Source organism: Rhincodon typus, chromosome 20 (assembly GCF_021869965.1).
Source record: "Rhincodon typus isolate 14 chromosome 20, sRhiTyp1.1, whole genome shotgun sequence".
NCBI classification, from domain to species: domain Eukaryota; kingdom Metazoa; phylum Chordata; class Chondrichthyes; order Orectolobiformes; family Rhincodontidae; genus Rhincodon; species Rhincodon typus.
This window is the reverse complement of record NC_063351.1, coordinates 49,733,068-49,756,844: the sequence shown is the minus strand read 5'-3', so window position 1 is coordinate 49,756,844 and position 23,777 is coordinate 49,733,068. Positions and strand designations below refer to the sequence as shown.

At 41.9% G+C, this 23,777-nt stretch overlaps 1 protein-coding gene across 1 annotated transcript in view; it reads right to left on the bottom strand.

Annotated features, from left to right (window-relative positions):
- LOC109933504 (VPS10 domain-containing receptor SorCS1-like) overlaps positions 1–23,777 on the bottom strand; it is a 998,692-nt gene that overhangs the window by 257,951 nt on the left and 716,964 nt on the right. The gene's annotated exons all lie outside the window — the stretch shown is intronic.

The following is a 23,777-nucleotide window of genomic DNA, read 5'->3' as shown; positions in this document are numbered from 1 at the left end:
TTCTGATGAAGGGTCTAGGCCCGAAACGTCAGCCTTCCTGCTCCTCTGATGCTGCTTGGCCTGCTGTGTTCATCCAGCTCTACACCTTGTTATCGCAAAAAAAATAATTTGTTGGTTTCGAGAATTTCATGATAGGAGGCCAACAGGGAAGAGAGGTGAATGAATAGTGACATTACAAATTGGTTGCATGGGTTGAGTTATAATTAAAATGTCAGTGAAGAACGAATTCCTTTGAAAACACAGTGGTTAGAATGACCCTAAAATGCCCTTACAACACATTTGCAGTCTGCTGTATATCAATGTTCATCTCGTACACAGTGCCGAGTGCTGCTATCACAAATGATTCTGCTCATTTCAGACTGGTGCTGGGAATGTCATCATCTAATTATTTGTTTTGCTTTACAAACTAAATCATTCAGTGAAAAGGTCACTGATGCAACAGTGACGAAATAGTGGATTGGCTCGTCCTGGCATTTTCTCTAGGAATGCTGGCTTGTTTTAGTCCCTGTGGAAAGACTTCCTCACAAACCACGTGAAAGTGCAGAGATGGTGGGCAGGCTTGCCAGGAAGGGATCAGGTGATCCATCAAGCCTACTCCTTGTTCATGATTCTCAGACTGAGCTCAGAACAAACCTGTCCACCCATTCTGCCCCTGTACAAGAAAAACAGAAAAATAACGAAAAGACCACTAAAGGAAAAGATATTCAGCAAAGCCCTCTTACCCCCTCGGTGGACGTTTTAAACTCACACACAAAATCTAAGAACTAGGAGCAGGTGTAGACCATTCAGCCCCTCGAGACTGAACACCATTCAATATGATCATGGCTGATCTCATCTTGGCCACCTGCTCTCCATAACCTTTCAATCTATTACCGATTAAAAACTTGTCTATCTCCTCCTGAAACTTACTCAATGTCCCAGCATCCACCACATACTGAGGGAGTGATTTCCACAGACTCAAGACCCTTTGTGAGAAGTAATTTCTCCTCATGTCTGTTTAAAATCTGCTGTCCCTTATCCTAAAGCCATGACTTCTCATTCCAGATTCCCTCTAAGGGGAAACATCCACTCTACATCTACTTTGTTGCTCTTCCTGAGCATCCTGTATGCCTCAATTAAATCTCCTGTCATTCTTCTTAATGGTGCAAGTGTATTTCCATAGATCTATTCTCCTTGAACATCATTATTTCAGATGGTCTTACATGAGATTTAATGTTAAATGTAAGACAAGAAGTACTTTTAAAGATACTGATTGAGCAAATGCTAAATACACCTTAGTGTAAAGTATTCCTGAAGATTTGATCATGTAACAACTATCAATCAGTTTGTCCTATTTGATTTCAAAACATTTTGTGTTTCTCTTCTCCTTCTCCTCATACTTCTCCTTCTGTACATCTGTGAGTTTTCTTCTCTGTCTTTCCTCCGTCTTCTGTATTTAACTCTTTCACAGTTTGTGTTTCACTTTCTTTCTCTATCTCCCTCTCCCAGTTTGTGATTCATTCTCTCCCTGTCAGCCAGAGTGCGTTTTGTTCTCTCTCTCTCTGTTTCTCTCGCTCTCTCCCTTTCTCTCTCTCCCCTCCCTCCCTCTTTCCCTCCACTTTTCTCAGTTTGTTTTAACCTCTGCCCTCCTGCTCAGTTATGGTACTTTTTTTCTCTTCCCTCCCTCTACCATTTTGTACTTTCTCCCACTCTCGTGAACCATTTTGTGCTTCAGTCCCTCTCTCATCTCTCTATTTGTGTTTTCTCCTCCTCCTCCCTCTCTCTTCCAGTTTGTGTTGTTCTCTCATTCTTTCTTCCTTGCTGGTCTCTCAAATTTGGAATGATTTTTGCTGGACCCAGTGCTACTATTGTCAAAAATGAAACAGTATGTTTCCACGTATTCAGAGAACCAAGTGAACCCATTGTGGTTTGGTTTGGTTTGATTTGATGTGATATATTGTCATGGTTACCAAAGTAAAGTGAAAAGCTTTGTTTATGAGCAGTACAGGCAGATCATTGCAAGCAAGAATGTACAGATCATAAGGTGAAAAAAACTTTGAGGCATACAGGTTACATTCCACAGGGTGTGAGCTAGGCAAGATCAACATTAACAAGATCAGTATTATTTAAGAGTCCATTCATCATTCTGATAACGACCAGTGAGAAGTTGTTCCTGAACCTGTTGGTGCATGTGTTCAAACTTCTGTATCTTCTCCCTGATGGAAGAGGTTGTCGGAGGTCATTACCAGGGTGGGATGGGTCTTTGATGAGGTTGGCTGCCTTTCCGTGGCAGCGAGCCGTGTAAATGGACCCCGTGGTTGGAAGGTTGGCTTCCGTAATGGTCTGGGCTGTGCACGCCACCTTCTGTAGTTTCTTACGGTCCTGGTTAGAGCAGTTGCCGTACCAGGCCTTTATGCAACCAGACAGAATGCTTTGAATGGTGTATCTGTAGAAGTTGGAGAGGGACCTTATGGAAATGGCAAATTTCCTGAGCTGCCTGAGGAAGAAGAGGTGTGTTGTGCCTCCTTGACCGTCATACCTACGTGGCCCGTCCAGGACAGGTTATCGGTTATCATCACTCCAAGGGACTTGATGCTCTCCACCCTCTCAACCTGAGTTCCGCTGATGTAGATGGGTGTGTGTTCTCCTCCTTTCTTTCTGAAGTCAATGATCAGTTCTTTAGTTTTGTTGACATTGAGAGAGAGATTGCTATCATTGCACCATGACACCAAACCCTCTATCTCCTTTTACTGTTTTGACTCATCTTTGTTAGATATCCATCCTACTACGGTGGTGTCATCAACGAAATTGTAGATGGCGTTCATTCGGAATTTGGCAACACAGTCACAGGTGTACAGGGTGTACAGTAGGGGGCTGAAGACACATCCTTGGGCAGCTTCAGTGTTGAGTGCTATTGTGGAGGAGATGCAGTTACCCATCCTCACTGATTGGGGTCTGTGGGTCAGGAAGCTGAGGATCCAGTTGAAGAGGGCGGATCCAAGACCAAGGTCACAGAGTTTTGAGATCAGTCTGGAGGGGATAATGGTGTTGATGGCAGAGCTGTAGTCAATGAGCAGGAGTCTGACATAAGAGCCCTTTTTGTCCAGATGTTTCAGGGATGAGTGCAGGAAAGGGATATGGTATCCGCTGTGGACATGTTATGTCAGTAGGCAAATTGTAGGGGATCGAGATAGACTGGGGGACTGGAGTTGATGTGGACCATGACCAGTCTCTTGAAGCACTTCATGATTATTGAGGTCAGAGCCACTGGGCGGTAGTCATTAAGGCACATCACATGTGTTTTCTTAGGTATGGGGATGATGGTGGTCTTCTTGAAGCAGGTGGGGTCTTCAGCTTGTAGTAGGGAGAGGTTGAAGATATCGGTGAATACCTCTGCAAGTTGGTCCACACAGGACGTGAGTGCTCGACCAGGGATACGGTCTGGGCCCATGGCTTTCCTTGGGTTGACTTGCAGGAATACCGATCTGACATCTGCAGTGGTGACAGTGGGCACAGGGTTTGGTTTGGTTTGATTAAGTGCAGGGTATATATTGCGTATCGAGAAAGACCACTTCTCCTAAGTTACTAGCAGCTAGACTCCAGCACAGAAACAGGGGAATTGGTGAATCTATTGAAACAACATTGTATTGCAATTTTTAATAAATGAAGATGAAGCCTCAATTAATTGTAGATAAGATGTGTCATTGAAATGCATTATGTATTTGACAAGTAGTAAGACATAATTGTTGGGGTGAGAGTCAGTGCATATCACAGATCATGCTCTTAGCATATCATATCTGAGCATTGGAAGGCAGTTAAGTTCTACTGCTATGACTGTATAGGCTCTCTGGATTAAATGGAAGATTGTTGGACATGCACCAATTGTACTGTTGCTGTCACATATTGTTATTAGTTCTGATTTACTCTGACGCCATGGGCTGTTATCCCATTTAGCAGCCTCCTGTGCGGCACCTTGTCAAAGGCCTTCTGGAAATCTAAATAGATCATGCCAACTGGCTCTCTTTTGTCAAGCTTGCTGGCTTGTCCTCAAAGAATTCTCACAGATTTGTCAGGCATGACCTTACGTTGATGAAGCCATGCTGACTCAGTCCTATTTTGCTATGCACTTTCCAAGTACCCTGCACCTCATCCATAGTAATGGACTCTAAAAGCTTCCCAATGACCAAGATCAGGCCAACTGGCCTGCTGTTTCCAACCTGCTGCCTCCCTCCCTTCCTAAATATGGGTGCTACATTAGTCAGTTTCTAGTCCTCTGTGAACATCCCTGACTCTAGCAATTCTTGTAAGATCACCACCACTGCCTCTACAATCTCCTCAGCTATCGCCTTCAGAGCTCTGCATTAGACCATGTGAGCTATAAGGAGAGGCTACAAAAACTCAGGTTGTTTTCTCTGGAACAGTGGAGGCTGAGGGGAGACTTGATAGAAGTCTGTAAAATTATGAGATGCTTAGATAGGGTTGACAGTCAGAATCTTTTTCCTGGAGTTGTAATGTCTTAAACAAGGGGGCATGCATTTAAAGTGAGAGGGGGAAAGTTCAAAGGAGATGTGAGGAACAAGTTTTTTTACACAGAGAGTGGTAGGACTCTGGAACACACCGCCAGTGGTAATGGTGGAGGCAGACACGATAGGGATGTTTTAGGGTTTTTTTAGATAAGCACATGGATATGCAAGAAATGGAGGGATATGGACTAAGGGCAAACAGAAGGCGTTAGTTTAATTTGACTTCATGTTCTGCACAACATTGTGAGCCAAAGTGCCCACTCCTGTGTTATGCTGTTCTATGTTCTATCTCTGAGTGTAGTCATTCTGGTGAATTATCCAACTTTCAAATTCCCCAGCACTTTACCTTTAATGATGGCCACTACACTCAACTCTGCCCCCCACGACTCTCTTAAAATTCTGATATGTTGCTGCTGGCTTCCACTTTGAATATTGACACAAAGTATGTATTCTGTTCCTCTGACACTTCTTTGTCCCCGCGACTACTTCTCCAACTTCATTTTCCAGTGGTCCAATGCCCACCCTTGCTTCTCTCTCACCTTTTAGATGTCAAAAAACATTCTTACAATCTTCTTTTATATTACTAGCTAGCTTACTCTCAAATTATATCTTCTGCTACTTTATCGCTCTTTTTTTAGTTGTCCTCTGTTAGTTTTTAAAGGCTTTCCAATCCTACAGCTTCCCACTGATTTTCATTACGTTGATGCATTTTCTTTTGCTTTTATGCTGTCCCTGAGTTCCCTTGTTCGTCATCTTTGCCTCGTCCTCCCCTCAGTATGCTTTTTCTTCCTTGGGATGAATTTCTGCTGCACCTCCCAAATTACCCTCAGAAAGTCCTGTCATTCCTGCCCCATCGTCTTCCCTGCTAGGATCCCCTTCCAATTAGCTCTGGCCAGCTCCTCCCTCACGTCTTTGTTGTTCCTTTTACTCAATTGAAATACCATGACATCTGATTCCAGCTTCTCCCTCTCAAACTGCAGGGTGAATTCTATCATATTATGGTCACTGCCCCCTAGAGGTTCCTTCACTTTGAGGTCTCTAATCGAGCCTGCCTCATTGCCCATCATTAAATCCAGAATTGCCTGTTCCCTATTGGGCTCTACCACAAGCTGCTCCAAAAAGATACTCAGTGGACATTCCACAAATTCCTTTTCTGGGGATCTGCTACCAACCTGATTTTCTTAGGTCACCTGCACATTGAAATCCCCCACAACTATTGTGATGGTGGCTTTCTTACATGCCTTTTCTATATCCTGATTTATTTTCTTCCCCACATCTAGACTACTGCTAGGAGGTATGTGCATAACTCCCATCAAGGTCCTTTTCCTTCTGCAATTCCTCAACCTTACCCACAGATTCTATGCCTTCCAACGGTGTATCACTTCTTGTAATTGATTTAATTTCCATTTCTTACCGGCAAGGAAACCCTGCCTCTCTGCTTATCTGCCTGTCCTTTCAATAGGACACATATCCTTGGGCATTTAGGTCCTACTCATGTCTCTGTGATACCCACTACGCCAACCCTATCAATTTCAATCTGCCCTACAAGCTCATTTACTTTGTTTCATATACTGCGTGCATTTAAGTACAATACTCTCAGCCCTTTCTTGACTGACCCCCTTCTCAGAGTTGTCCCTTATTCTGCTGTGCCTGAAGTTAAATTCCTGACCTTTTCCATATTCTCTGTCCTAATACTTGTTCTGGAAAATTTAATAACCTCTCCTAATCTAGGGGGCGTAACTGCCTACTGAAACACAGAGTCCAGGTAAGGACTATAAACTGTGTTGTTTGCATTGCTGATTTGATTATTTTTAACAATAATCACACCAGCCAACTGAGCTTTTTGTTCAGCCACGAAAAAACAACTTGGTTATGAATTTCACTAAGAGTATAAAGGCAAAGGAAACTTGTTTGTCCCAAACTGTAGGACAAGACGAAATAGCACCTATGCAATGGAAAGTATGAATCATATTGGATTTTCTTGTGTCAAGGAAAATACCTTGAAATTTTAAAAATAAGGTTTTCTGGATTTGAAACATCAACTCTGTTTTAATAAAAACTGAAAGAACTGCGGATGCTGTAAATCAGGAAGTAAAACAAAGTTGCTGGAAAAGCTCAGCAGGTCTGGCAGCATCTGTGAAGGAGAAAGCAGAGTTAAAGTTTTGGGTCCGGTGACCCTTCCTTAGAAACTCTGATTTCTCTGCACAGATGCTGCAGGATTTGCTGAATTTCTCCAGCAATTTCTGTTTCAGTGTGCTTGAAATTTTGAGCTGCATTTGTAATGAGTGAATTCTGTCACAGATTTTTATGAATTCCAGCACTGTTTTTGCACCTTTAACATACTTGTTGTAAAAAGGCAGAAGGTTTGAATGGACACAAGAATATTGATAACCTGGAAGCTGTGTTGACTATCACATCGGTTTTAGCACAACTAGTGATGAGAAGCCATTCAAACTGGCTGTTAATGCCAGCAACATCAGCATGGGGGCTGTTTCACTATCAGATGATGAGATGGAGGTTGAATAGCCTATTTGTCACTTTTCGTAGGAATTGACTGCACACCAATAAAAGTGTTTTGTGGTGTTAACTGAAACATTGGGTCTTCTGTTGGTTCCACGTCATTTTGAAATACAAATCAACACAACATGGAAGAAAACTGTCACTTACAGCATCATAGACAATATTCAGGACAAAAACTTAGTTCAATAAAACTTATTTCTCCAACCATATAATTTAAATACTATCCACAATTCTTGGGAAAAAGATGTTATCGTGGACGTTTTATCAAGAACACACTTGAAGGACACTAAGTGATGTGATGCCCATGAACTAATAGAAAATAAGACTGCTGTTTAACTTATTGTACATTTAATGTCAACATGTTGCTACCATTAGTGTCAAATAGCAAAACTGTTAAGATAGCTTTGAGGGCAAATGAAAACACCTTTTAAAGGTACATTTACATTTTTCTTTTGGGGACAGGTGTGATATCTTTTACATGATTTTTAAAAATAGTTCACTTTTATTTCTTTCAAAGTTTGGGTTTTTGCATATAAACTAATGGATCTGAAGGGGTTTAATGATTGACTTGAAAGTATTTCTGTAGCCATGGTGATTTCTTTTAAAGCACAATGAGAGAAAAGCTTCCTGGAAAGTACTGGGCTTTGGTTTCTGTTGGGAGAATTTCATGACTGAACAAAGTAAATAGCTGTGTATTAGTCTGTAGTTTAGACATTCAGAGATTGATTCTTTTCTTTTGATCAGGGAAATATCAATAGCTTGTATTAAACATTTATTTTAAATTTTATAGGGTCTTGGCTAAAACTGAACTGTAAAGCAGGCGCTCCTAGCAAACAGAAAAAAAAGTTTAGAAATGTTAAAAATAGGTTACCTCAGTGTAATGAGCATAATAAAAGTTCCAGACCCAGAAATGTTTGGCTAAAACTTTGAATAGATTGTTTGAAGTTGAGAAAATTTAAGCTCAGATATGTAAAGGTTCCAGGAAAAGGCAATCAGATTGTCAACAGTTGAAGTGGAAACCACAACTCAATCAAGCCCTATAGAGATGATAAAGAGAGGAATTCTTCTGGTGTGAATACTATAACTTAATCTTGGGATTAATGAGAATATATTTCACTCTGTGTTTCAAAATCTTTACATTTGTACAATATGTAAATAGCTTGGTTTATTCTATTTTATCTTTATTTCTTTTACATAATAAACTTCCGTATTATTGTTAAAAGTCCAATCTGCAGCATTGGTATTTGTGCTTTAGTGGGAGACCATCTTGAAAAATTTTAAAAGATCTATCAAGCCAGACTTCAGTGTGGAACTTGACTTGCCCAGGATTAATGTTAAGACCATAAGACCATAAGACATAGGAGCAGAAATTAGGCCATTCAGCCCACCGAGTCTGCTCTGCCATTCAATCATAGCTGATAAATTCCTCAACCCCATTCCCCTGCTTTCTCCCCGTAACCCTTGATCCCCTTGATAATCAAGAACCTATCTATCTCAGTCTTAAATGTACTCAATGACCTGGCCTCCACAGCCTTCTGTGAAAGTGAATTCCATAAATTCACCGCTCTCTGGCTGAAGAAGTTTCTCCTTATTTCCATTCTAAAAGGTCTTCCCTTTACTCTAAGGCTGTGCCCTTGGGTCCTAGATTCTCCTATCAATGGAAGTATCTTCCCAACATCCACCCAACATTTGTTAACTGGAATCATACTGATATTAAAATGCAAAGGCTGACTCTGAAGTCACCATTGTCCTAGCAGAGTGAAGGACTGCTCATCCATTAGACAGAGAGAGAGAGGACTGGAAAGTTTGAGTCACAGGGAGAGGCTGAATAGTCTGGGACTTTTTTTCTGTGGAGTGTTGGAGGCTGAGGGATGACCTTATGGAAGTTTATAAAATAATGAGAGGCATAGATTAGGTGAATAGCCAAGGTCTTGTTCCAAGTGTAGGGAGATCCAAAACAGAGGGCATAGGTTTAAGATGCAGGGAGAAAGATTTAAAAAGGATCTGAGGGGCAAAGTTTTCACACAGAGAGTGGTACGTGTGGAATGGAGACAGTAAGGAATGCAGATGCTGGAAGCAAGAGTCAATAAATGTGGAGCTGGAAAAGGACAACAGGCCAGACAGCATCCGAGGGGCAGGAAAGTCAATGTTTCGGGCTGAAATTCTTCGTCAGGACTGGGGAGGAGGAGGGGAGTCCAGAAATAAATAGCGGGAGGGGTGTGGAGCTGTGGGGAGGGTAGGTGAGATGGAGATAGGTGGATACAGGTAGGGGAGTGATTGTGATTGGTCAGTGGGAAGGCTGAAACAGACAGGTGAGTAGGAGGATGGACAGGTTGGGGGTGGAGGGATTTTGAAGCTGGTGAAGTCAATATTCAGGCCATTGGGCTGTAAGCTCCCAAGATGAAATATGAGGTGTTGTTCCTCCAGTTTATGATTGGCCTCACTCTGACAATGGAGGAGGCCAAGGATGGACCTGTCAACAGGGGTTTGGGAGGGGGAGTTAAAGTGAGATTGTAGACATGCTCGCCAAGCCGGTGGGTTTGGTTGCAAAGATTTAGTCACCCTGCTAGGTAACATCGTCAGTGCATCTCCTGTGAAGTGTCAGTGTTCTGTCCCACGTGTTTGTTGGGGTGGTTGGTTTCACTCTGGTTCTATTTCTCAGTGATTTGTACACAGGGTTTAATTCAATGTGTTTGTTAATGGAGTTCCGGTTGGAATACCAGGCCTCCAGGAATTCCCTGGCATGTCTCTGTTTGGCTTGTGCCTTTATCGATGTGTTCTCCCAGTCGAATTCGTGTCCCTTGTTGTCCGTGTCTTTGGTGACAAGTGAGAATTGGTCGTGTCTCTTGGTGGCTAGCTGATGTTCGTGTATCCAGATTGTCAGATTTCTTCCGGTTTGGCCTATGTAGTGTTTCTCACAGTCCTTGCATGGTATTTTGTATATTATCCCAGTTTTGCTGGTTTTGAGTATGGGATCCTTTACATTCGTCAGTAGCTGTTGTAGGGTTATTGTTGGTTTGTGGACTACCCTGATACCTTGGGGTCTGAGTAGTCTTGTGGTCATCTCTGATAGGTCCCTGATGTACTGTAGGGTGATTAGTGAGTCTGGTCATGTTGTGTCTTCCTGTTGTGGTCTGTTTCGGAGGTAACGGCTGATTGTGCCTTTCGGGTATCCATTTCTTTTGAAGACTCCGTATAGGTGCTCCTGTTCTGCTTTGTGCAATACCGTGTTGCTGCAATGTGTTATGGTTCATTTAAATAGTGTCCTGATGCAGTTCCATTTGTGGGCATTGGGGTAGTTACTAGTGTAATTGAGTATCTGGTTCATAAGTGTGGTCTTTCTATATACACTAGTCTGGAGATCTCGTTGTTTTTGAGTTCTACTGTTATGTTCAGGAAGGGTAGTCTGTTGCTGTCTTTTTTTTGTGAATTTTATCCCAGTAAGGATGTTGTTTATGTGTTGGTGGATTTCTTCTAGTTTTGTGCATTTGATAATCATGAAGGTGTCATCTACATCTTGGACACCAAGTTTGGGTTGTATAGTGGGGAACACTATTGGGGACATTGGTGTTCCATTGATTTGTCTGTATATGTTGTTGTTGAGGGACAGATCTAGTAGTTTCATGGTGGTGTCCTTATTAATGCTGTTGGTGTCCTGGGGTGTCTGTCTATTTGATTCACCCAGCAGTGTGGCAATTGTCTCTTTGGCTAGGTTGGTGTTTATGGACGTAAATAGTGCTGTTACATCAAAGGATATCATCATCTTGTCCTCTTCTATCCTGGTGTCCTTGACGATGTTGAGGAATTCTTGGGAGGAGTGGATGAAGTGAGTACTGTTGTCAACTAAGTATTTAAGTTTCTGTCGTGGTTCTTTGGCAAGTCGATATGTTGGCATGGCTGGTAGTGAGACAATGGGTCTAAGGGGGAGCCCCAGTTTGTGTACCTTGGGGAGTCCATATAAGTGGGTGTGCTGGATCCCTCTGGCTTTGTTTTTTGTTAGTCTGTCTTGCTGATATCTCCTGAGTTGTGTGATTTCTTCAGGGTCGTTTTGATCCAGTTCCCTAACTGTGGTGTCAGGTCTATCGCCATCTGTTGGTGTGTGTCGGTATCTGCTAGTTAAGTGAGTCAAAGTGGACGGCAACTGGAAGGTCAGGTTGGTGCGTGCAGAGGGAGTGGTAGAGGCTGGTATAATTACTTTACTTAGAAGACATTTGGGCAGGTACACGGATGGGAAAGGTTAGAGCAATATGGGCCAAAAGGAGGCAAATGGGACCAGTTCAGTTTAGGAAACCTGGTCTGTTTCCGTGCTGTATGACTCTATGACTGATGCCGGTCTAACCTGAGGTTCACTGTGCCTCAGGTTCGGGGAAGGGATTGAGAAGGAGCTGATGTGGTGTGGGAATTGAACATGCTGCCTGGCATCACTTTTCATTTGGAAGAGTTCTGAGGAAGGGTCACCGGACCCGAAACATTAACTCTGTTTCTTCCTTCACAGATGCTGAGCTTTTCCAGCAACTTTGTTTTTGTCCACTCTTCATTGGGAGCCAGTTGTTTGACCAACCGAGCTAACTGATACCCAAAAAGCTGACTATTAGTGCTTGAGAGAAAGAAACAGCAACTGGGATAGACTTAGCAGAGTCCAAGATTGAAATGAAGCTGACTCTGGATTTTAGCAAATGATCTAAATGCTGGGAGAGATGAAAAATTATGGGCACGAAGAGAAGCTTCAAATTAGAAGGTACTTCTGATAGTTTTAGTTGAGCTGTTCCTTCTGTTTTTGGATAAAGCTCATATTCATAATTGTGCTTGAAACTGTGCTTATATTGATCCAAAAGAATAATTTGGATTTTAGTACAACAAAAGGAACAAGAAGAAAGTGGCATCAATGAATCACATCATTCTTTATTTGCTTTATGGTCCACACCACACCCAAATTAAAGAAGGCCATTCAGGCCTGGTTTTCTGTGAAGAGTACTGAATTTTCCAAGCTGCAAAGATTGCTGATGGATAAAAATAGCAGTACATTTGTCAGAGGGTAGTTTGCTCCTTCCCATTACAAGCCTCTCCACCTGGATTCATGGAATGACATGGATTAATAGTTTTTCATTAACAGTCAATAAACAAACTTTCAAGCAGACACATGCTTCTGGTGCCAGAGCTTGATATTGCTATTCATCACCATCACAGGAGGCCTTAGAAATAACATTCACCTCCTTTAAATGTCAACAAATGCATTTCGAGGATAATTTATAGGTTCAAAAGACCTCCTATTTTTTCTCTATATTGGTTGAAATGAAAACATTTGTTAGTTGAGGAAACCATGTTTCAACTCTTTGTCCCATGCTCTGTGAGCACATCTAGTTAGGAGTACAAATTGACTTTCAAAATAAGTATATTTCTGCTGCCGCATTATTTAACTGGCATGTTTCACTGAACATTTTGTGAAACAGTTTTAGTTGCAATCTCATTTTGGATGAAAACACCAATATTAACTCAGGAGAAAAGCTGACAGAATTGGAATCTTGGCAAAAGGCAGGAGAACACAAGTTGTACGTCATTGCTTAAGACACACACCTTGCAGATTGTCTTTCCAAACAACATACAGCTGTTATGTTATTCCATGTAATGTGCTCCTGGTGTGTGATATTCTAACCTGTGTGTTAATCTGTTGTAACATATTCCTACCTACATCAACCACAATGTAACACTACTCCAGCTGTGATATTCTGTATTATAAATTCATAAAAACACATTTGCTTTGTCTGAGATCATACTTGTACACATATCATTCTGATTATAAACCAGAAATAGTTTAGTTTGTTCCACTTTATCTTTATTCCTTTTGCACAATAAGCTTCTGCTTTACTGTTAAACTCAAATATGCACCATTGTGCGGTTGCGCTTCAGTGAAAGACAACCTTGTAAAATGAAAAAAGAAGCCTATCATACCAGGTTTCAGTCTGGGACCTAACTTGCCAAGTAAGAACTTCAACATAACAATATGAATACATAAAACATGACACTGAAATCACCATGGTCCGATTGTAGGACTGATCTCCCGTTACAGAGAGAGAGAGAGAGAGTTGACTGATGATGGGTTAACTTGAGCATCACCATACCTCAGGTGTGGGGAGAGGTTGAGAAGGAGAGTACTTCATGGCAACCTCAGCCAGTGTTGGAATTAAACCCATGCAGTTGGCACTACCATACATTGCAAAGCAGCTAAATAAAAACTGAAAGAACTGTGGATGTTGTAAATAAGGAACAAAAACAAAAGTTGCTGGAAAAGCTCAGCAGGTCTGGCAGCATCTGTGAAGGAAAAATCAGAGTTAACGTTTCGGGTCCGGTGACCCTTCCTCAGAACTCTGATTTTTTTCTTCACAGATGCTGCCAGACCTGCTGAGCTTTTTCAGCAACTTCTGCTTTTGTTGCAAACCAGCTATACAGCCAAATGAGCTAACAGGCCCCCATGTTTCTAACATTTCACACTTATAGTACATTGTTTCACTTACAATAGTCCAGTGATTTTCTACAGATTGCACACACATAGTTATGTCATTTTGCACATCTTATACTGCTAGAACTTGCTAAATAAATGATTGCCAGGGACTGAATTGTAATGTGGCTTTATCAACACAATTATTCCAAAAAATCTCTTGTATGCTGCATTATAGTACATCAAGGAATGCTCACCACCATCTTCGCTAGCATAATTAGGAATACATCCATAGGAAATAGGAACAGGAGTAGGCCATTCAGCCCCTTGAGCCTATTCCACCATCCAATAGGATCATGGTCGATTCAACATTTCTCACGTCCACTCTCCTGCCCTATGCCCATAGCCCTCGATTCCCAGACTGATCAAAAACTCATCTATCTCAGCCTTAAATAAACACAAGGACTCTATCCCCACAGCTCTCTGTGGCAAGGAGTTCCAAAGATTCACAACTCTCTGAGAGAAGATATTCCTCCCCATCTCAGTCTTAAATTGGTGCCCTTTTATTCTGAGACTATGCCATGTGGTTCTAGGCTCTCCCATGAGGGGAAACATTCTCTCAGCATTTACCCTGTCAAGCCATTTAAAAATTCTTTGTGTTTCAATGAGATCACCTCTCATTCTTTTAACTCCAGTGACAATCCCTCCATATCAGGGAGTGATATCTTTTCTGAAATTAGTGGTCCCAAATTGCTCACAGTACTCCAGATGTGGTCTCACCAGCACTTTGTACAGTTGCAGTAAGACTTCCTTAATCTTATTCTCCAATCCCCTTGAAATAAAGGCCAACATTCCATTAGCGTTCCTGATTACCTGATGCACCTGTGTTCCTGAGTTTTGTGCGCAACTACCCCCAAGTTTCTTTGTGTTGCAGCTTTCTGCAGTTTCTCTACAATTAGATAATACTGTTCTTTGGTTCTCCTTCCAAAATGAACACCATCACATTTTTTCCACACGATACTCCAGTTGTCAATTTTTTGCCCACTTCCTTAATCTATCAATATCTCTCTACAAACTGTGACACTCTCACAATCAGCCTTTCCACCTATTTTTGTGCCATCTGCAAATTTGGCTCCACTACATTTGCTGCCTAGAGATATGACATAAACACTGACCTAACCAGCATCCTGTGAATGAATAAAACAAAATTGATGGGCTCAGACATTGTCATTGTGGCTTTCCACAGACAGGGCTCATACATATAACAGTTTCAAACTTAGCACTTATCATATGCACCATCACATCAGGTAATTCAAACCTAAGAAAGGGAACTGACACATGTTAGCATCCAAGATCCAGAGAGAAACGACCAGTGCTGAAGAATCTGATAAAGACAAGAGAGTGGAAATACGCTAAAGTGGAATCCCAAAGTGCTTGGGAAGCCAATTATGTGTCTTTAAAAGTACCAGCTGTAATGCAAGAAATGTGATAGTGCAGACTGCATCTGTTCCCAATGGCATTCACAAAAATAAGAGATGATCCTATTGAAATAAAAAATGTAAAATCCTGAGGGGATCTGGCAGGGTGGATGCTGAAAGCATAATGTGGGGGTATCTAAAACCTGGAGAAAGGGCTTAAAACTTGATGCTTCCCTTTGAGATTGAGACAGGGAGTTTTTTTCTTGTTTCTTTTTAGCCTGTGGAATTTCCCCCAAGACCAGTGGAGCCTGAGTCATTGAATAAATTCAAAGTTGAGTAAGGCAGATATTTTATGGAAAAGAGGGTGAGGGTTCAGAAATTCATACAGTACAGAAGAGACCCTTTGGCCCATTAGGCTGCACTGTCATGAGGTACAGATAGGAAAAATGAGAGTTGAATCAGATGAATCATGATGTGTTCAAATGACAGAGCAGGCTCACAAACCCAATGGTCTACTCTTGTTCTTATTTTTTGGCATTCATGTTGACCACAGCAAGTTTCATCAAAGCGATAAAGTGATAATGACCAGACAGTCTGTTTTAGTGATTACAATTCAGAGCTACACATTGACCAGGTTGGCAGGGAGAACTCCTTGCCCTTACACAATCATAGAATCATACAATGCTTTCAGCATGGAACAAGGCCATTTGTGCCCCACTGTGTTGATGCTGACTCTCTGTAAATGTGATTTGGCTTATCCCACTCCCTGGTTTTTATCCTGTACCCTGCAACTTCTTTTCTTCAGGTTTTTATCCAATGCCCTGTTGGTGATTGATGTGCTTTCATCACAGCCTGAGCCTGAGCATTCTAGCTCCTCAACACTCAATGCATAATAAAAAATTCCTCATGTCATCATTGGTTCTTTTGTCATTCTCTTTGAGTCAATATCTGCTGCTTCTCAATTCTTCCGCAAATAGGAAGAATCCATTCCATCCATCAAGGCCTCTCCTGATCTTGCACATCTTTGTCAAATTTCCTTTCATCCTTCTTTGTTTACAGGAGGAGAAAGCCCAAATCACCAATCTATCCATGTCACAGAAATTCATCAGCTCGAGAACCATTGTTGTAAACTTTTAATGCTCCCTCTGCCTTCCCATCTTTCCTGAAGTGTGGTGCCTAGAACTATTCCCACCCCAATTCAGTTCGAACCAAAGTTCGAAATTGTTCAGAACTTCCTTGCATTTGTACTCTATGTTTCTAGTTACAAAGCCCACGTTCCCATGAATCTTTTGAACCAATCTCTCAACCTGTCCTGCTGCCTTCAACAATTTGCATCCTTATAACTTTTCCCACACCGCATTTAGAATTTTACCCTTGTGTTCACATTGCTTTTTTTTCCAGCAAAATCCATGCATGTCATTTCATCTGTTACACATCCATTCATTCTACAAGCCTATCTGTGTCCTTTCAAAATCTATCACAAATCTACTACTGTCATTTTTATTCATTCATTCACGGGTGTGGGTGTCGCTGGCCAGCCAGTATTTATTGCCCAGCCATAATTGCTGGGGGTGAAAATGAGAGACAACCACATTGCTGTGGGTTTGAAGCTTCATGTGGGTCAGACCAGGTGATGATGGCAGATTTCTTTTCCTGAAGGAGATTAGTGAACCAGATGGGTTTTTATGACAATTGACAACGGTTTCTGTAGTGATTGTAATGAGGTCAACCAGGACCTCAAAGAGTATGAGTTCCCTGATTGGGGCTATTAACCTGGTCAACCAGGGAGCCCTGGCTGAAGGATATAAACAGGAGGGTCAGAGGTTATGCTTACTCTAAAAGCTGACTCTGAGAGAGCTGGATCAGTATCAAGGACTCTCCATGTATAAATAAACGGTGACTTAGTCACGGGATACCAGCCTCTATGAAGTTATTTCAGTTTCATGATCATCAGTTAATTCTAAATTCCTGAATATTTTTCTTTATTGAATTCAAATCCATCATCTGCTGTGGTGGCATTCAAACCTGGGTCCCCATTAGCTGAGTTTCTGGATTAATAGTCTAGATCTATATCTAACAATCAACCAAATAATATTAATGAATCTATCAACCAATATCTTACATTGGTTCTAATAACACTAGGCCATTACCTCCCCTGCTCACATTTCACAATACTTTTCAGTTTCATTCCATTTGTAAATTCTAAATTTGTGCCCAACACACCCCAGTCCGAATCCTAAGTACACACCATTGAAGCTGGTCCAGGGGAATCCCTCAGTGTACCTTCCTCCAATCTGAAAAAAACACAATCATTCACAGTTGCTCTCTGGGCTGGATTTTTGTTGTCGGGTCTCGAACCTGCTGTGAGGATGAATTATGTGTTAGGAACCCAGGAATGACAGCAACAGGATGCAGAAGAAGAACTGGAAGGAGGCAGGAAGCCTTACCCAATGAAGGGTGTCTGGGTACTACTTGATGTTAGTTGGCATTGTTGACCCAACCTCCGCTGATCTCTGGGGAAGGAAATGCCACAGGCTGTCTCAGTCGTAACTGGGAGGCTTTAGGGCCCCTCCATTCCTTGTCATTGGTTTCCAATTGAGAAGCTTTTTTCGTAGTCATTCATGGGATATGGGCACTGTTGATCAGGCCAGCATTGATTGCCCATCCCTGCTTGCCCAAAGGGCAGTTAATATTTAACCTAGTAAGAGAGACAAAAGGATTAGAGCTGTTGGACATGAAAGCCCACAGCAGTAATTGACACCATTAAGTAGTTTGGAGATAGGAAGAACTACAGATGCCAGAGTCAGATTCGATACAGTGTGGAGCTGGAGGAACACAGCAGGTCAGGCAGCATCAGAGAAGCAGGAAAGTCAATGTTTTGGGCCTAGACTCTTCCTCAGTTCTGATGAAGGGTTTAGGCCAAAAACATCGACTCTTCTACTCCTCTAATGCTGCCTGACCTGCTGCATTCCTCCAGCTCCACACTGTAACGTCCCTTAAGTAGCTGTTGATTTTGAGAATGGCATCTTCCTCATGAATGGAGCCTCTGGTTCCTGTGTTTACCTGCCCTGGCACTGAATATGTTCACCATTTCGTGGATGGCCCCCTGACATGACTGGAGCCTCTTGGGCTGGCTCATAATCGAATTGGTATCAGGTGAACACTGCATTCAAGCTACTTCATTAATTCTTTAATTGGTTACCCATCACAGCTGGGATGTTCACCATCAATTGAATTCCTGGAGAGGCAGGAAGTTGTCATTCAGGCAGCCAGCTGGCACTTCCCTCTTGTCTTCAATCTGACCCTCCACCCACTTCCAATCCCAAACCCCACATCCCAATTTCCCAGGCCATTGAAAATACAGACTTTCTCTCAGTCTTCACATTGTCTCTGAAGGGTTCACACTGGATTTGAAACATTAACCCGATGGAAGACAGTGGAACAGAATATAACCAGAGCAGGCTGGGTCTTTGATTATGTCGGCTGCTTTCCCAAGGCAATGGGAAGTATAGATGGAGCCAATGGATGGAAGGCTGGTTTTCATGATGGACTGGACTGTGTCACAAGTCTCTGTAATTTCTTGTGGTCTTGGGCAGAGCAATTGTCATATCCACCTGTGATGCATCGAGATAGGATACTTTCTATGGTGCATCTATTAAAATTGCTAAGTGTCGTTGAAGACGTGATGAATTTCCTTAGCCTTCTGACGAAGTAGAGGCATTGATGTGCTTTCTTGACTGTAGCATCCATGTGGATACACCAAGATAGATTGTTGGTGACATTTACTCCCAGGAACATGAAGCTCTCGACCAACTCTACTGCAGCACCATTGATACAGACAGGGGTGTGTCCTCCACTTCACTTCCTGAACTCGATGACCAGCTCCTTTGTTTTGTTGACACTGAGGGAGAGATTGTTATCTTTACACTGAGCCACTAAACTCTCTATCTCTATTGTGTACTCTGTGTTGTTGTTGTTTAAGATACTGGGGAGGTGATGGCTAATGGTATTATCTTTGGACTGTTCAATTGGAGACCCAGGTAATGTTTTGGGGACTTGGGTTCGAATCCTGCCATGGCAGATGGTGGAATTTGAATTCAATAAAATATCTGGAATTAAGAATCTGATGATGACAATGAATCCATTGTTGATTGTCAGGGAAAAACCCATCTGATTCACTCATATCCTTTAGGGAGGGAAACTGCCATCCTTACCTGGTCTGGCCTACATGTGACTCCAGACCCACAGCAATGTGGTTGACTCTGAACTACCCTCTGGGCAATTAGGAATGGGCAATAAATGCTGCCTAGCCAGCGACACCCTCATCCAGAGAATGACTAAAGGGAAAAAAAATCGCTATGGTAGTGTCATCAGCAAACTTGTAAATTTAAAGTGCTCACCCAAGTGTTTTTTCAAAGGTTGTGAGGTTTCCCGCCTCAACTACCCTCACAAGCAGTGTGTTCCAGATCCCCATTACCCTCTGGGTGAAAAAAACACTTTTCTTCTAGTCTCCTCTAAACCTCCAGATTTTCACCTGAAAAGTGTGCCCCTTGGTATTGACCTTTCAACTCAGAGGAACAGTTTTATGAAGAGAGATTGTGCAGTTTAGACCAATACTCACTGGTTATATAAGGAGGAGAAGAGAGGTCTATAAGATGCTAAAGGGGATTGACAAGTTATGTCTAGAGATGATGTCTCCAGTTGTGGGGCAATCTAGAAGAAGAGGTCAGAGTTTTAGGATAAGGAGCAGCAGATTTAAAACCAAAGTGAGGAGAAATTGCTTCTCAAAGGATCATTCACTCCCCCAGAGTGAATGGATGCTGGGATATTGAGTAAATTTAAGGAGGAGATAGATGGATTTTTAATTAGTAATGGATTGTAGGGTTATGGAGAGAGGACAGGTAAGTGTAGTTGATGCTGAGATGAGATCACCTATGATTGTTAAATGGCAGAGCAGCCTCGAGGGGCTGAATGGTCTCCTTCTGCTCCTAATTCTTGTGTTCTTTTTTGAATAGCCAAAGTGCCTTACACCTGATGCTGTACTTTTGTAGCATAGTCACTGTGGCAAGGTAGGAAATGCGACAGGCAATTTTCCCACAGCAAACTCCCATAATGTGATTTGAATCTAGGGAGGAGTCATGCTGCACTCGAAACATTAACACTGTTTTTCTCTGTCTGTAGACCCACAATGTTAAGTGCTCTTGAATAGGTGTTTATGGGTACTAACAATTCCCAGTTTCCCTCAGTGACATGCTCTGTGTGTGTAAGAATGATCTGAAGATGGTCCACTCATTCTTCAATCTTTTGAATTGGAATGGTGTGAGGCTCCACTTGACATTTTCCCACAGACACGTCCTCACATGAAGAATGTCAAGTATTGACCATGAATCATGCTACATAGCCCGTGTCTGAAATTTGCAAGCAAGAATCAACTATTTACCCTCAATGTTCTGTTAGTTTGCCAAGAGTCAACTAATTGTTTTATCTGCTTATTACAGCATCTTAAAACTTCAAGACTAGAATGGAGAGCTTTTTCTGAAAGCATTTTTAAATGTTTTATTACCATTCCACCTTATTTCGTTGCAAAATGATGGTTACTGGAAGGGCAGTTAGTGCATTGGACTCAGATACCTCAGGAACTAGATTAAGCCTCTTAAACACATAATTAAAGCTAAAGGCTAAAGTTTTTCATACTTTTGCTGTGACTCAATTATATTCACTGAAGTGGAGGAATTGCTGGAAAGAACTCTGAGTTATAGGGCATGGTAAGATAGTACCAGTCAAGCAAAGGAATCCGTGTTGGTTCAGTGACATTACCTTTCATTTCAAGGCAATAGTGATACATTCCTCCCCCTACTCCCTGCCATCCCAGTCTGACAGTCCCTAATGGATTGGGAAAGACCTTAGATTTCTGGAGTTGACATTTTCCCACAAACTGTATTACTTAACCTGTGATTTAAATCAAGAGGACCTATACAACATTATCTGTGACACCTGATCCAGAGCCAATTTGTGTTATCAATTGGAAAAAACAGAGTTAACATTTCAGGTCCAGTGACCCTTTCTCAGAAAGTTAACTCTGTTTTTTCCTTCACAGTTACTGTCAGACCTGCTGAGCTTTTCCAGCAACTTTGCCTTTGTTCCTGATTTACAGCATCTGCCGTTCTTTTGGTTTTTATTGTATTATCAATTCCCAAGGCTGCAGGAGGGGCCTATCCACATTTGGGTGGTTCTAAACAAATTCAGTGAGAATGACACCATAATGTCATGAGATACAATATCGCTCATTTCCACCTTTCTTGCCTATTGTCAATGAGTGCCAGGGCTTACCAGTAAAAGGGGGTAAAAGGACAATACAGACTTTTGATTATCAGAAAGTACCGACTCAACCTTGTAGATGCGAACATGTAACAATTTTAGTGTATATTATAATCATGTGTACAGATTTGAATATGATTGGATAACATAATCATGTCTGCTCACTTGGAATGTAGAGTAGAATGAATGCTATTGGATAGAGAGAAGAGTGTGGAAAAGTGTAAACTTTTTTATTGGATACATGCTTTCTGTAAAAAAAAAAGTATAAAGCCATTGTTTTGTAGAAAATCTCAAGGATTGTGCACCATCTTTGATGGGTACACTTCCCATGGACACATGGATAAATGCTCAGACAAAGAAACCACATTCTCATTTGGTCATTCAGGGATCAAAGGATTAGAAATATTCCCATCTATTAGGTACGATGGTCACTAATCCTCCAGGTTTATCTAGAAGTGTTCAGAAATTGAACACTAGGAGAAAATAGGAGAACATTGATCCTGAATAACAAGGTGTGCTTTCAGTGAGGTAACAATCTCAGAATGTGAAATAACAGCCATTTGACAGACAGTCAAAATCATTCAATTGGGTGATAAAGGTCAGGATTTTACTGGTCTTGGCGGGGCAGTAGGGTAGGGATTCTGGTAAAATTACAGAGGTGAAAAGGGGTCCAGCCCTGATCACTGGCCTACTACTGAGCTATTTCACCAGTGGCAAAACTGAATGTAAAGCAGATTGCCTGGTCTGAGCAGGTGGTTAGCAGGTTCACACAGGATCAATGGTGCTGGCCTCTCTGCACCAACTCCTGGGACACAGCTGACTATCCAAAGAGGATCTGGGGGCAAGGGATCCCAAAGGTGTTGACCAGTAAATTTTCTCTCTAACTTTTACCCCTCTGAATGCTTTTAATTGATCTTGCTGGGCCAGTACCCTGCAGGATCACTTCTCCTGGTTGTGCCACCGTGGCTGTAAGCTTTCTGATTGGGTAGACAGCATTAGAAACCTTCCCATCATTCTTAGATAGACAACTTGGGGGCCATCTGTTGTTAATTTGCATTCCACTGCAGGCATTAGAACAGATTTTTTTCTCTATTTTGGATTTCAAGGCCCAAGGAGTGAAGGTCTTCGGAGTCCCAATGGGGCAAGAGGGTGTTCTTTCATTTGGGAGAGAGAGAGAGAGAGAAAGAGTGTGTGTGTGTGTGTGTGTGTGTGTGAGAGAGAGAGAAAGACAGATAGACAGACATGCATGGTGATGAGTTTAACCTGAGGGTCACCACACCTTCAAAGAGGTCTCCATAGTGATAACAGTTGATACAGGAGCTCAATCTGCACTGTTGGCATCACTCTGCATCACAAACCAGCCATCTAGTCAACTGAGCTAACCAGCCATGCTGAAGTTCACAGAGAGAGAAAATTCTATTCAATCTTCAATTGGAGATAGCCTACTGGCAGGATAACAAATTGCTGACCAAAGATGGGACTAAGGGATAGAGGGTTATAGACTGTGAATCACATGATCCAATCACAGTTGGCTAATCTACAAAACTGTGATGTGTAGGTGGAAAAATCTTTGAAAAGTTGCACACCAACATGAAGAGCAACACTTAGAATCTTATGTTTAATTTATTTTGGGGGCTGGGATAGGTTTCTTGTTGGTGCTGGTGCCTACTTTTGTCATTTGCCATGGGGTTGCCTTCACCATGTGAGAATGCCATGATGGATTCACATCAGGAATACCCATATCTCTGCCTTTGGGAAGAAGAGGTGGAGCCCAAATATTGGGATGCCAGGAACAAAAATAGAAGTTGCTGGAAAAGCTCAGCAGGTTGAGCAGCATCTGTGAAGTAAAAACAAAGTTAATGTTTCGGGTCCGGTGACCCTTCCTCAGAGGAGTTCGTTCAGTTTTTAGTTAGGATGCCAAGTTAGTGTTTGCCCCAAATAAGCCACAATACAGCAGCACGGTGGTGTATCTAACAGCAAGTTAACCAAATTACCAGACTGGAGTTTGCACATTGCAATCAACTCAGTATCTTTACTTAGCCTTTACTAGTTTGAACACAACAAGGCTAACAGTTTATTGGTCTAAATGGGCTCATTAACATAACAAAACCACACCTACATTCGGGTTTCTAATTTGCAATGCAGAAATGTTTGTATGCACTAGAATAACTGCCTCGCCCCTTAAAACACTATTGCCACCTTCAAGGTTCACTAGCCAGAGGACTATTTAATGAGGTAATAAATTATGTGCTGAAAATAATTTTAGAAAATTTGACAAAATGAATCCATCAAGTCTGTTCCGCCAATCAATAAGGTTATGGCTGATCTGATAATCCTCAAGTCCACCTTTCTGTTTTTCTCCCACAGCCTTTCATTCCCTAACTGATTAAAACTATATCTTTTAGAGATAACAAGGTGTAGAGCTGGATGAACACAGCAGGCCAAGCAGCATCAGAGGACCAGGAAGGCTAAGATGTATCTGACAGGTGGCTGTCTTTCTAGCGTGGCTTGTGGGTCAAGAGAAACAGAACAACAGGCCCTCCAAGCCTGCGTTGACACATTTTGCCCTTCCATACTAAAACT